Source organism: Cygnus olor, chromosome 8, assembly GCF_009769625.2.
Source record: "Cygnus olor isolate bCygOlo1 chromosome 8, bCygOlo1.pri.v2, whole genome shotgun sequence".
NCBI classification, from domain to species: domain Eukaryota; kingdom Metazoa; phylum Chordata; class Aves; order Anseriformes; family Anatidae; genus Cygnus; species Cygnus olor.
Window position 1 is genome coordinate 6,179,934 of NC_049176.1, and position 15,336 is coordinate 6,195,269.

General features: G+C 37.4%; 1 protein-coding gene across 1 annotated transcript in view; it reads right to left on the minus strand.

Annotated features, from left to right (window-relative positions):
- The window catches only part of NR5A2 (nuclear receptor subfamily 5 group A member 2), an 81,892-nt gene that overhangs the window by 50,461 nt on the left and 16,095 nt on the right, over positions 1 to 15,336 (minus strand). The gene's annotated exons all lie outside the window — the stretch shown is intronic.

Here is a 15,336-nt window from a genome sequence, read left to right on the forward strand (position 1 = left end):
TTCCTGTTTCCTGTATTCTAATTTGGAAATCTCTGAAGTGTCATTAAAATAAGGTTGTCACATCTCTGCCCAGGTCCCATACAGACATTAGCACTGCAGTTAGGATTAATATTAATATTTGTTTAAAGATATCCTTGAAGAAGCTGTTTTTATTTGGACTTCTTCTTATGTTGGTAAGAGGAGTTTTTGCAGTACAGAACATGGAATGAGGAGAAACTTTACAGGTAAAAATGATTGTGGACTGGTGAAGGAGGCAAGCACAGCTAAGCAAGCTCTGTTTTCACAGCTGGACACATTATCAGGTATCTAAATTTTGAGTCTCTAAACTGGGTTCCTAAATATCTGCATGCAAAAGATTAACTGTGAGTTTAAGAAAAAGGGAGAAAGTCTGAGCATCTAATTTCTTAGTTTTTTCTTAGCTCATTTCTGGATGTCAGCTGGGAGGATGAACAACAAAATCAGGTTGCTCTGATTACTTCCCATTCACCCATGAGTGCACCATATACCACAACTGTGAAAGTGAGGTTTCAGTCAGACTGGAAGACTCTGGTCAATGGGCAAGAGCTTGTAAAAAACAAAAAAGGCATAATTTTCTTAAAACAATCATTTTTTACACCATTTGTGTCTAGCATTTGTCTAGCAATCTGCTATTAATCTATGTCTGAGTACCAGTTATTTTGTTTTGTAATTAAGTTTGAGTTTAATTTCTGAAGATTTACCATGACTAAAATATTACTTTGATACCCAAATATAACAGGAATCATTCATTAATCACATATTTATCCCAGGTTTATCAAAGGAAATTGGATTGCAACACTGCCTATAACAACTAATTTCTAGGTATATTAGAACTTATTTTTTAACATGGCTCCATAAGTCTATATCAGGGCAATTTTCATGGTATATAAATTATCTTGAATGATTTAGAAATCTAAATTAATGAAAGATTATACAAATATTCAGCATCATGTCACTGACAGGTAATGGACTGAATTCCCTCTTTGACTCTTTTCTTTATTTTTTTTAAACTAATCTGCCTGAGGGTCTGTTTCTTTTAGACTACAGGGTCTTTAGGGGTGGTACTGCCTATTCCTATGTTTTGTGCAGTACCTGTTTGTTACCATAAATCTAATAGTAGAAAAGTATTGCCTGACTGTGTGAAGCATGCATGGATGTTTCTCTGTAAATATGATTTTGTATCACTTTAAACAGCCAGTCTACAAATAAATCCAGAATGTCCATTTAAACAATACAGCAAGATATTATTAGTCAAGTTCACTATTTTCTTATATATAAGCATCAGCTTAACAACACAATGAGAACATTTTCCTCAGTATTTTTTTATATCGTGGCATAACTAAAACCTGACACCCTATGCAACACCATCCTAGGTATGGTATTATATACCATCCTGAGATTGGATGGTATATAAGAAATTATTTTATTATAAACATCCTTAAGACTGATTCAACAATTCATATGCAAATAGAAGTACAAAAATGTCTGTGCTTCAATAGAAGACTTGAGGAGCAGGTCCTTAGTTTGTATTGCTTTATATCTGTGAAGACTGATAATGTATTTTTTTAAGTAGAACCTAACACGAGCCAACTTCTAAATTCAGCTTCTGGCGACAGCTCCTTTTATATTCCCTCTTGCATGAGCAAACACACCACCAAAATCCAATCTACTGTGTCAAATATATGCATTTTGTAAATATATGACTATTTGATAAATGGAGTTGAATATTTTTTTTAGGTTACTTCTAACAACTGAGAAATGTTCGTAGTTTATTTTTAGCTCACATGTTGCATGCACATTGCCCCTTTCTCTAGTGCAATGCACATATGAAGTTCCCTGAGGTGTCTGAACTAGATTCACTGTGAGTACTTCTCCAGTATATGCAATTAAAATGTAATTCATTTCTAGATATCATCAATATTCTGTCATAGTATAAGGGGAATGGACTAGATGACCCATGAAGTCTATTCCTACCCTCATATCTATTATGATTACCTCGTATTAGTAAAATTGTATTTTAAGGTCACTTATATGCGCTAGTTCCCTTTACGCAAATATTTGGCACTCGTCGTTCATGTCTCTTTCTTCATGCTCTGTTTATAAAGGATTCAGTACAGGTAGAGCATCAAATGAAATGAAAACCTGATATTTTGTTGTAAATAATTCATAAAACAATGTTACAACCCTTATTCCCCGTGAGTCATCCACATAATGAGCCACCCAAATGAAGCAGTGAAAACATCCACTTCCCCTGCCATGGGTGTGCCCTGACGGGCTCCTCAGGGTCAGAAACCCATCAATCTCTTTTCACACATGAGCTAATCAATTCAAAGAGGGAAGTGCCAATGAGCTATTAGATCAATATGGTGAAGTATGGAGATTGATCTTATCCCACAGTGACTGCATTAACAGACTCGTCAGTGTGACCTCTGCCCTGCAGCACGCATTATACACGATTGCAAGTCTGATATCTGAATGAAGACCTCAGGTCATTGCTTTTAATAATCTGCTTTGCTGAAAGAATTAAAAGTAAATCTGAAAAGGGATGACTAATGAAAATACGAAGGGCTTTCTTCTCTGGTCTTGGAATGCTTGCAGAAATCATGCCAGCTTTTCACAGCTACCATCAGCATCAGCTGGCACAGAAACTGCTCAGCAGTGCTGTGCTAAAATCAGTTGGTTTAAAATCATGTAAAATACAACCACTGACACCTTGCTCTCCTGCCACAAAAAAAAAATAATAAAATTGAACACACAACCATAAGAAGTATTAGCTGTGTCTAAATTGATTCAAGTCTTTGGTGGATTACTCTAGCTGTTGTCCGTAGGTTTGTGCCCGGTGCGCCGTGCCAATAAGCACACAGAGTCTCTCTGTTTCCTTATTTTCTCAGCTAAAAGACTACACAAGCTATAGAGAGACTACACAAGCTACAGGCCTCCCTATTTTCTTCAAGTTTTCCTTGTTGTTTTTTTTTTTTTTTTTCCTCAGCTTTGGGACTACATAAGTGGTTTACCTGAACTGCCAGATCCAGAGCTACACTGGAGCTCTAATGCCCTGAGGTATCTCTCAGGTGAGGGTGGAATTCTACCTGTCTTCACAAGGCCTGTGTACATTCTACAACACCATCCTGTCCCTTAATTGGCCAATGCTGATAAGTGTCACTAACTCTACAGGACATCTATGCATGAAATGACGGCACGTAATACTCTAAGCAACTATTCCAGGCCGTCCTGTTATATAGACTAATCTTTCTGATATACAGTTTCAGAGATGCTAAACAAAACTACACTTTGTTGTCTCAGAACATGACATTCATATTGTTAATAATTTTAAAGCCCCGAATAATCTCATTGCAATGAAATATTTATGTATAAAGCACATTTTAATACTGTATTTTTATTATACCGAACATTTTTATTGTACAATGTATAATTGAATCAATGAATTAGAAGAAGGTTACTAAAAAAGGATTAATGTATTTTTAATGAAACTGAATGATATAACTTCTGTTATTCACTAAGAATAATGGCAGATCTATCAGGTTTGTATAGATAAGAGCTTTGTGAGTTTATCTGAAAGCTCACATAATGCTTCTCATTTAACTGTAACCTAGAAAAACAGATTTAGCAATCCTATTCAGGTTTCTAATTAATTGTTTATTTATATGATCTCTTTTCTGCCTTGTGATCAGATCACCTGTCTAATCATGGAAATATGAATCTCTTTAGCAGATACATCTATTTCCAATTGTAAAACATTTCTTGAAACAATGCTCTTTCAATGTCTAAATGGAAGAACCGAGATAGCCATACAATACCAATGGGAAATGTTTCTGAACTCTTAGGTTAATAGACAGGGGAACTGGTGAGAACTTTCTACACTAATAGTGAGAATGTGGACATTAAACTGTTCACATGGCTCAATTCCCTAATTAGCCCACCAGCCTAAATTATAAATACTTTACAGGTAGCAACCACTGTGCTTAAAAATATCCTGGTAGAAAATCCTTCTATTAATATAATGCTGTGATTGAAATTCTAACAGTACACAAAATGTTGTACTGAAAATTAAAACAGTAGTTGCAAACTTAGCTCAGAATCCTATACATTTATTGTGTTCTTTACAGTAGTGTTTCATTTTCGATTACTTCGTAACAGGTGTAAAAATAGATAATAAAAATTTATATTAGTACAAGATATATGTATTGCAGAGGAGGAACTTTATAATGCCACCCTTAGAAATATATTTGCATTTTTCCATGGGAGGCATGTAACTGAATTTCTTTGAAGAGATTCTGCTATTTCTTCCATCTTTAAGTAGAAACTGAGAAAGGGTATATGCATACTACATTAATGCATATAGTATACAAGATGCTGTAGTATTGCTCAAGAACTTTGTTGTGTGAATTTTGTAAGACCACATAATTCAGTGGTGAACCATAATTAGGTAAATCACACCACCAAAATAAGCATACCATTTTTTCTACCGCTGTGGTGGGATTTTTACATCATTTTTTCCCCAAACAAACTAAGGGCTATTCTAGAAATGTATTGGATTTAAAAGTTTTTTTAGAATTCAGGTGCTATATTTGCATCTTTCCACTTGTAAAGCAAGGAACTTAATACACATCCAATAGAACAAGCCTCAGGAGGTGCTTGATTGAGGAAAGCACTTTCCATGTTTCTTGAAGCATTTGTTGTGATCTTACTGATGAGAAGTAGTTGTTTACGTATTTTCACTAAAGTGAAGGTGATTCTTCTGAATAGGAGCAAAGGAAAGTAAACTTATAGCATATGCAGAACTGAAATACTTTTTCCATAAATAATATCTTTATAAAACTCAGTCTTACACTCAAAAGTGCTAGAAGTAAATGCTGCATCCCAATGGAAAGGTGGTTTGTTTCCCAGTAAAATAACACAATTTCTAGTCCTGTCATTTTATCAGACAGTTAGGTCTTTAACTACTAGTAACAAATGAATGAGTTTTATTCTGGACTTCACAATCAAATATTTTGTTTTATGAATTTTGTATCATGGGCACAAAATATAACATTTCTGGAGTAAGGAGGGTGCTTTTCTCCTTCAATGGCAACTACATGAAAACTGGTCAGGAATATAAAGAATAAAAAATATATTGGTGGTAGAGTTCAACTGAGGTCATGAAGTTGATGATAAATACAGTTTATCTTAGAATTTTGCCATTTATCTCATAGCTCCCCAGCTCATAACTGCAATATCCCTGCACGTGTGTTATCAACAGATGCACGTGGCTGGTGACAGAATATATGGTTGCACTAGGGATACTTGTTAGTGTCATGTATTTTGGTGGCTGTTATTTCATCTGTGTACAAATAAGTGATACACATTATTTTATAATCAATGAAACCTCTCACTCTAGCGTCTATGTAACACAGGCACAGGAATGGATTTTTTTAAAACCCCACTTTCTGATTTCCACTGTAAGCAAATGCCTACAAGCAGAGAACATTCATGAAAACTTTAAGAAAAAAAAAAGATGATCTGTGTAAGTACAATAGATTGAAAATACATGCCTAGAATGGAAATGCTTCTTCTGCCTCCACAGAATAAATAATAAATGCTTTCCAGGTAACGACTGCAGCTCTGTTGATAACATATATATTAATAAATTAAAAACGTCTGTAGATTGACAAGTGTTTTGTGGGCTTGTACTGAAAAGCCAACAACTAATTATGAAAGCCTGACTTGACTAATCAATTATTCAGATGAACATTAGGTGCCTATTATATGTGTAAACATGGGAATTATATTTCCCCTAAGTAACTTTCTAAAATAATGAACCCAAAACATGCAAATTTGAAATAGAAGGAATTGGCACTGTTATGCCCTTATTGCACATGCAGACCTCCCACTGAATTATTCAGGGAACACTGAACCGGGAGCCTCAGCCTTCCGACTCTGCGCAGCACGGCAGTAGCAGCACATGCCACGTTGTATTTGTTATGCATGTAATATTGATTTAGCTCGTTCTTGCTGGTCATGTTTCAAATTCATTTCATGTTTAGGAGGTAGGGGAAAGGAGAAGTATCCCTGGATTGCTATTTGCAATACATTTTTACGCCTGTTGAACACAAGATTATCTGATAAATTAATAATACCATGGCCTCTGTGTGCTGGAAGAATAAGCCTTTGAAAAGGAACACAAGTGAGGTAATAAACTCTATTTAGAAAAGGTTTATATTTGCTTGATTCCCCATCTCCTGCCTGTAAAGATTGGGAGAGTGCTAGTATTACAGAACAGATTCACTAGTGTTTCATTTAATTTGTGAGGCACTGAACACAATAAGGTAATGCATAATTGTTCTTTGCATGTAGAAAAGACCACGCTCTTAAACAGAATACAGCAACAGGGAAACCAGAAATAGATGTGACCAGACACCTGCTGACAAACAGTGACAAATCCCACTGACACTGCCGTGACCCCCAGTTAGTCAAGATTTAATTAAGGGGTATAATTAAGTCAGTGGAACAGAACACTAATGAGTGTTGTGTTTTTTTTTTTTTTTTTTTTTTTTTAATACGGGTAATTACACATGAGAATACAAAGTAAGCTAGGCCCCTCAATGTATCATTGAAGTGAACAGTATAGAATGACAATCAGAGCTTTAAGCACTCTTTTTGTTTATTTTTTCCCCTTTACTAGAATAATGCAAGTTGAAACAACACAGCTCTAGTCAAGCATCTGTGTACATACTAGCAAATGCTACTAGCCCAATCCTGCATGTGTAGCGTGTCAGTAACATGACCTTGGTGGCCCAGTGCACACCACTAAAGTGAAGCGTGCGTGGCTTTGCTGGGTTCTGCCCGTTGCTGTGTTTGCACGTTTGTACCGCGCAGAGGGCATGCTGCCTCACTTTCTAGCAAGTGACATTCTGTTCCTATTCAAGTAACATCCTCTAGATTTCATTTATCAAGTGTGGTTATTACAGAAAGCAACTGATTACAGGGAAGACACACTACAGATCATCCCTATGATTGTCTGCCTGTTGGGTGCAATACACCTTTATAGTCAAACACCAGAGTTTCTTACAGCAGTGCTATTTTATGCCTGATCTAGTTCTCTGGAATTTATCTCTAGGCAGTTGAGTGAAATAGCTGAGATATCTTTGACTATGTGATATTTGCTTATATTTCAATCATGAGAATATTGTAAAGTAGATTTACTTGACCAAAGTGTTAAACTGGGGTGGAAAACATCATCATCATGAATAATGACGATGTTGGTAGGGAAAAAAAAACAACTTTCCTACGGTCTCTAAGATTTAAAGGAATGCCTGTGTAGTTCGGGGCCAGCCCTCTGCTGGGATTACTCTTATCTGCTCCCAGCTGGTAGCCTGCAGTTCATGACAGCCTTTTATCCATTATCAAAGCAACAAGTGGAAAAGCAGATCCTCCTGACTGCTAACACTCTGTTCAGTTCTCTCAGTAGAATTTCTGCTTCTAAATCTTTCCTTTTAACAAGTCCTCAGATTTCCTTCCTACTGCTGCAGTAGACACTAAATATGTCTCTCAAGTCTTTAGCTCACTTGTCTAACTTAAACTCTGCAGGACACTAAGGGAAGAGAGAATAATTGCATTACAACAGGACATTTTCTACAGAGACTGACTGAAATGCAGCATGCTCCTGATCCTGCTCACACCAAGGTGCTGTGGGTTTAGCAGTTGGGTTCAATGACAGCAAAACCTAATTACTCAAATAACATACTAGTGAAACAACATTTCAATTACAATTTCAGACTGAGACATGAGATAGGCTTAAATTTAATCTACTAACACAATTTATTTATGTAAGTGCAAATTCTACAATGAGAAAAGCAAAGCACAATATATTTAATCTTGTTATACTGTGTTTTCTTTGCTTTTTTAGTGGTATGCCTTCAGGAAAAATAAAAAAGGTAAAGCCAGAAGATATTTAAATATAACTCATGTTGAATTCTTTCAAGCAAAATATATCCACTGAAACTGAACAGTTATTTGTTATTAAAACAAATCTAAATGAATATGTAGTAAAAATATACACCCCACTTTCCTTAAATCATGCTGTCATCAAGTAATGGGTCTTAGAAATGCAATCCTGTAACAGTTATTACAAGTATATTTATAAAATCAAAGGAACAACTTGGTTAACAAGCTGTTAAGTAGGGTACATTAAACCATAAAGTACATTAAGTGTTTCTAATTCTTTTTTAAACTCTGTTTTTTAACCAGATTTTCTGTGACACCGTGCGGTTGTGCTGGGACTGAGGATGCTGTGGGAGTGCCAGCTGGGTGGTGCATGCAGAACTCGCTCCCTCTCTGAACCAGCCCTTTGCCACCAGGCTGCTCCACTCACGCTTGGCTGCCTGCTCGAACCGTACATGGCACATCGTGCTGGTGCTGCATCCCTGCCAGTTGCACCCTGTGCTGAGCACAGCCCTAGTGCAGCCAGCAGCATCAGACCTCTGCACCTAACCCTGCTCGTCTCAGCCCATCAGAGATTTTCAGTGTGTGAGAAGGCATTATCCGGCCCTGGGTCCTCAGCAGCTTGGCTATGAAGCAGCCAGTAGCATTTAATTTTTTGGAGGTGCCTGATGTAACTGCTGTGGCGAGGACCCTGATAAAAGGGCATAGGATCACTACTCTTGTTCTTTCCTATGAGCTCAAGCATGTGAAAACAAGATATAATGAGAGGTTGTAAAAATCACATACATGATTTTCCTGCTTTTATCTTTACATGGGCATGTGTCAGCGTAAAAGAGCAGATTAGACAGGCCGGCTTCCGTCTGGGCTGTAGACACACACATGCATAATTGATTCCTGACATCTTCTTCTCCCCCATGTTCTCCCCGCGAGGCCACCCCTGTCCAGCTATGTATGAATGAACAGAAGTGTCTTTCATCCCCCACTTGCCTCGTGGTTCAAAAGGAACTACGAAAATAGCAGCAACAAAAATCCAGCAGCCTGCCAAAAGGCCTGCACACGTCCCATTCTTAAAGGCATGTGAAAGGTTGGAGAGCTCAGCAAAATTTTTATGTACGGGAGCAGGCCCAAGGAAAACTCACACGCCATAACCAATTGTGGACAGAGGATCATCTATCAGCAGACAAATGCAGGAACTCCAGAATGTCTCTCCTCAAATGAAATAATATATCTTTGAAAGCCAATGCCCGTTTTAGGCCTGAGGCCCATATATCAAGCCTGAGAGGCTTGTGGATACGCTCCAGGGCCATTAACCTTCCACCTGTTTCCCCTTGTCCTTCAGGATGAGACCCTGCCCTTGATTTTACTCCCTTCCCCTGTTCATCTTCCGACAGAGTGTAAATGTAAAGCAGAGGGCCTGTGAAATAATTCAAAGGCAATGGACCAGGGACATGGTTACAAATCTCTGCCACTGGCACTGTGACTTATGCAGGCAGTTTGTCACACATGAGCCAGGTGACCTCTGTGACATAACAGAGAAAAATATCGCCCGAGATCAAAAGATGAGATTCAGAGCGCTCTAACTAACTCTGGTGCAGGCAGCGGCGGTCCAGGCACGCCTGCCTTCCCCGCGCTGCCTGCTCTGCCTGCCGGAGGGTGGGCCGCGCTCCTGCTAATTGAAGCCATCGCGTTTGCTCTCCTCTCTACTCAAATCTTCCCTACAATACAAACGTCAAAATCTGTTTGCTCAAGAAGCTGCTCTTTTCCAAAATGATAGCTAGATGTAAATTGACAGCAGAGAGCAGAATTCATTCAGCAGATCAAAACGAACACGTAGCAATCTGTAACATCAAAAATGGTGAGTCACCTTCGCAAAAGGGTCTGTTTTAAGCTAGTAATTTTTTAAATGCTAAGTAGTAATAAAACCTTGTATGAGCACATTCTCTCTCTGGTATTGCAATAAGAAGCCTTCGAAGTCTAAAACATTTACTGGGATTCAACTGTCATGCCAGTTACAATGTAAGTAGAGTTAGTATTAAAAATGATGTAATGCACCTAGATAACACAACATCTGTATTGACTCGTATTTTACCAAGAGACATACTACAGAACCAGAATAGCAGTCATTTGAAATAAAGCCTAATCAGATTGATTTTTTTAAAAAAATACTTGAAGTCATTTTTCAAGCTGTGTACTGTATAGGAAGTTTCCCAGCTGTTTTCTACATTCAGGACTTCTCTGCTGGGTGCAGACAGAAGAAGAAGACCTAATGCAGTATTTCTCTTTCACTCCCCAAAACCTAATGGTATGTCTGGTATGGACATTTAATTTTGTCTATTTCATAAATTAAAAGAAAACCACACAACTGTCACAGTGTCCCAGGCATGATGATGAAATGAGAAATACAACTGTAGCTAGATCAGCCTAAATCCCGTCTTAATCCTAAATCACTTTGTCACTTGCCAACACCTAGTTGATGAAAAACTCAGTTTAATCCATGAATATATATAAAAATACACATATGCAAGCACACACAAACATTCAGCACAGCACTTACACGTGCTACACACTACCCAATCAGCTAATTTCATTCTGTCTTATCACAGGCTGACTTTGAAAATTTTTCATAGAATTCAAGCAAAATCATCTGAAGGGATATGGTTCCACTATTAAAGTATTTCACAATTCACTAAATCCAAAAGCATGAAAAAGTTGAACTATGGCTGGGACTTGAGGCTAAATCATTGCAGTAGTTAAAAAGAAATGTACTGCTGAAAATGTCATTGACATGAGCCTGATAAAGAGCATTAAACTACTCTGTTGCAGAACACTGCAACAGTAAACATAGTAAATGTAAAATTATTATTATATAAAGATTACTGTGAAGTGTTACCACTTTTTTTTTTTTTTGTAAAAAAATAAGGCAGTTGTTTGATTTTACAATGCGAAAATCATTTGAGTCCTGTGATTACGCACAGCTTTTCATTTTTTTGTATGTCTAAAGGAAGCCTGCCAGTGATACAAGAGTTAGCAACTATATGCAAGTTCTGCCACTCCTTTCAGTGAACTCCAATTCAGATCCCAGATGTCTTCATTTTTGAAAATATCTGGAGGGTTACTTTTTGATGTAAGATATAGGTGATGTATCCAAGGGTTCTGGCAGTCAGATCTTTAGCTCTCATTGAGACTCCTACTGAATATATTCATTTGTATTTAGGCCTGATTTCACTTATGAAATTTTCACTTATGAATTTTCACTTCTACATCCTTTTTTTTAAATAATATATATTTGATGTATCCCTGAAAAATTAATATTTAATTTGAAGAGCACCTAGCCTAATCCATTGCCTTTAACAGTGAGCACGATCTAGTGCATCTACTTTTGTAATATTCATGAAATTTGGAAATCAAGACTAGGCATTATATTTTACTCTGAGAGGCTTTTTCTCATTTGAGTGTTTGATCAGTTCTGAATGTCCAAATGGCCTACTAGAATTTCCAGGGCATAAAGAAACTACTTAAAGATGTTATTATATTTAGAAAAATATTATTATATTAATGTAATAAATTATAACCTTTATAAATAAACATTCTCAGATACACATAAAATGTGTTGTCCCATTTACCTGCTGCCATGTGCTTTTTATGTAATTAAATACTGAGCATCAAATACTTTAGAAGGTTACAGCACCTTCACTCTAAAGGAGAAAAGCTGATTCTTGTTGATAATATAATATGTCTTGTGCCGATGAAAAAGACTTTAATTGGTTGAAATACTACACAGATACTACAAATCCAACTAATTACATTTTTGAGTCCTTATGCCTCCATCATTTAGTCATTTAAAACAAAAGAAAACAAGAGCTATTTAACATTTAAAAATAATCATGGTAATTTGGGGCATGAATCATTCCTTACATTCTTTTCCAGCTACAAACAATTTCTGTTGGGAAAAGTGCCATATAGTATCGACAGTGACAACAAATTGTATTGTCCAGTGAACATCTGTTTCCGACTCCCACACTGATATTGCAGGTTGGGTACTTCTGAGTTAGTCTTCACAGGCTGCCCGACCACAGAGGAACTGGAAATTACTGGTACGTTCAACTTTTATTATTGGAACACAGGAAAACTTTATCATCATGCTGGGAAGTTCTGTATCTTTTGAAATATTGGAAGGAGGGTTATGTTAGCACAGAAACCCACATGTGATAGTTCTTATGAAGAAGGAGAAAAGTGGCTCCTGTTCATTGCGTCCCTCAGTATATGCAGGTATGCAAGTCTGAGATCAAAATGTCAAATGTTTGTTTTTAATAAAACAAGCAGCAGGGCAAACAAAGTACCAGATTCTGCCAGTCTTGCTCAATAGGTAGGCTGTGTCCCTATACAAAGTACCCATGAAATCCAAAGCACGGTTACTTCAGGCAGAGCAGACTGAGGTTTAGTATAGGTTGCACAATGCGGCTCTAGGGAATGTTGGTCTTGAAGAAATAACTGATCTTTTCTAATTCACATTTATTGCACCAAGGTACTATGATAGCAACTTATAGAGAAAGACTGTGTTAGCTAGCTAAAACTATTACTGTTAAAATAAAGCAAAACACAAAGACCTAAGTAATTTTTTTCAAAAAATGAGGTGACTGTTAGAATGATCAATGCCATATTTTTCATGGTTATGCCAACATTTGTTATTTGGTTTGGAGGAAAGTTCTGCTTTGGCAGGGACAGAGAAGAAATGAAGATATACTCTTGATAGGCGGTAAGTGCCAGTTTGATAATGCTCCCACACCTGATCTGTAAGTACATCAGCCAGTGCGGAAAAAAAGTGCTGAAAAAGATTCTCTTTTCCAGAGAAAGAGGAAGAGAGAAACTCCACCAAAATTTATATTAATTAGAGTGGCCAGCATGGAGGGGAATCAAAGGCAAAACGTGTGGAGCTCCCGCTGGTGAAGAGAAGACTGTGCCTTAAAGGAGAGAGATGCAAATGAAAAATAAATGCTTTTCAATGTCCTCATATGAGCTAGCCATATAAACACTCATTTTGAGTTGTAACACTTCCCAATGCAAATACTCTCACTGAAAATTCATTCTTAGTCTGAAGGGAGCTTTGTCCTTGACCACACCTGCAGAATAAGAACCTATGTGTCTTAAGAACGGCAGGTCTCAACGAAGTAAAATAATCGCCACATCCATATATCTACTTAAAGTTGTTGTTGTTATTGTTGCAGTTGTTACTTATCCTTTGTTATAAACAGTCCAAGTCCTGCATCAGAAAAATATTTTTTGATGCTATTCCTTATAGCAATTTTGGATTTTTCAAAGAGTAGGAAGTCTGTGTAGAATCTTAACAATGTGGCCAATATGCGAAACACCGTTGGGAAATTCTAGGTCTCAGGCAGAAAATTGCCTGATCTTGCTTTTCATAAGTGTAATATCAGTACATATGTACCAATCAAAACAATACTCCAGTAGTATTTGTTTGAGAGTCTTTCTGTCTCCTTCTTTTCTGTCCATACATAGGCAGAAGGATCATCAGGGATTGTGGAGTGGTTACAAAAGAAACTGAAACTATTTTAGACCAGGGTGACCTGGGCATCAGCTACGACATTAGTCTTGGCTTCCACTTGCACACTAGATAATTTGTACCACCACCTAATTTAGTTTCATGCCTCCTAGCAGCCTTTCTACTGCATCCCTACCATCTCCTGCAATTCTCTCAAATGTCATGGTTGTTATGCCCTAAAACTACACAGACAAGTGGGAGCAGAACTGGAGACTTTGGGCAATTGTCTCTCGTTATTTTCCCTGGATGATTTCACTGCTACCTGAAGGAGAGTTTGGATTAGCTACTTCTGTGGCCTTTTTTGGGGTGATTTTTATTGAGCTATGGGAGTAGCAAGATGGATCAGAGACTGCAGGCCTTTCTGAACTATCCACTCTGAACTCTCATCTCAAAGAAATTCACAGTTTCCTAAAAGTATGCACAAGGAGTACTAGGGAGTGTCACTGAAGCACACCAAGTGTTGGTGAAGATCTCACTGTGGGTCAGTGCAGCCCATGGCCACAAATAACTGCAGTTACTGCTGCCGGCATAGTGACTGTGGTACTAATATAATTCCCAAGAAAGAGAAAGGAAAAGAAGAGACAATAAATAAGAAAAAGAGGATTTAGAAATAGCACGTAGCAAATGAAACTTAAACACTTGACCCAGGCAGCTCTACAGAAGAAAACAGGAAACTGGCAGTTGCTCTAAGTGAAACTGGAAATACGCTATTCAATATCTTAACTTGCACTACTTATTTGGAAAAATTTCTCATCATCTTCAGTAAAGTTTTCTTCCGATAAGCAATACAGGACCCATAAGCACAACTTGACTTATGCTGAAAATCACTATATGCAGGACTGACTTCTTCAGCTCCCTGTTTAGGAGAGAGAGTGGTTGTAGGTGCACAGGGAATTCTGGGCATCGTGTGGAGAGGAATATGGTTCCCAGCGCTCTGTTACTCACCTCTCCCCATACTTTTAAGATGGATGAGGTGGATTCGGGCGTGACCGGACAGCCCAGGCACTACCTCCCGTAAGGGGCTGCAACAACTTACTTCTAGAGTGGTAAGGGATTATGACTCAGCACCATCAGTCACTGACGTTGCTCATTACTCAGGACAAACTGCAAGACTGCAGTAAGTATTCCCCAATAAATACTGAAAGGTATCCAGATGAGACAAACAGAGGGTGCTGACTGTTACACCAGAATAAAGACACAATTCTTCGTCACATCCAGTGTCACTTAGTCAGGATGATGTTTCCTGTATTCAGCAAACATGCCAGTAAAAGAATTTCCTTGGCATACAGACAACATGGAAATGTCCTTTTAAAAATCAGTTAATACGAACAGAACTCATGAGCTAGCTGGAACCATTTCCTATGCTGTGGAAAGAACACTTGAATAAGGTTAACCAAGACATTTCACCCTCCCAACCTCCCCCCTCCCCATCTATTTCTGGATGTCTTCTTTTGTTCACCCTTTGCTAATTATAGTGGCCTTGCTTAGGTTATATTTATAGTCTTAAAAGAGTTGCCTGACTTTTAGAACACTTTATTCATGTATATTTCCTGTGTTTATTGTTGCCTTAACTAATTTTTAAATTAAAATTACTTGATCCAAGATTTTATTTAGCAACAAATATCAAAGTAACTTTTCTTTCAACAAATGAAGAGCTGTATTTAGATATAAAAAAGCATTTTTCTATTTCTGAATTTCTGAAAACAGATTTTAGTTTCTTTCCATCTCTAAGTGATGTGTATGACAGACAATTCCAGAATTAGACAAAATTAAATTTCTTTCTTTTTTCATGGCAGTATGATTATTTTGTATCTTAG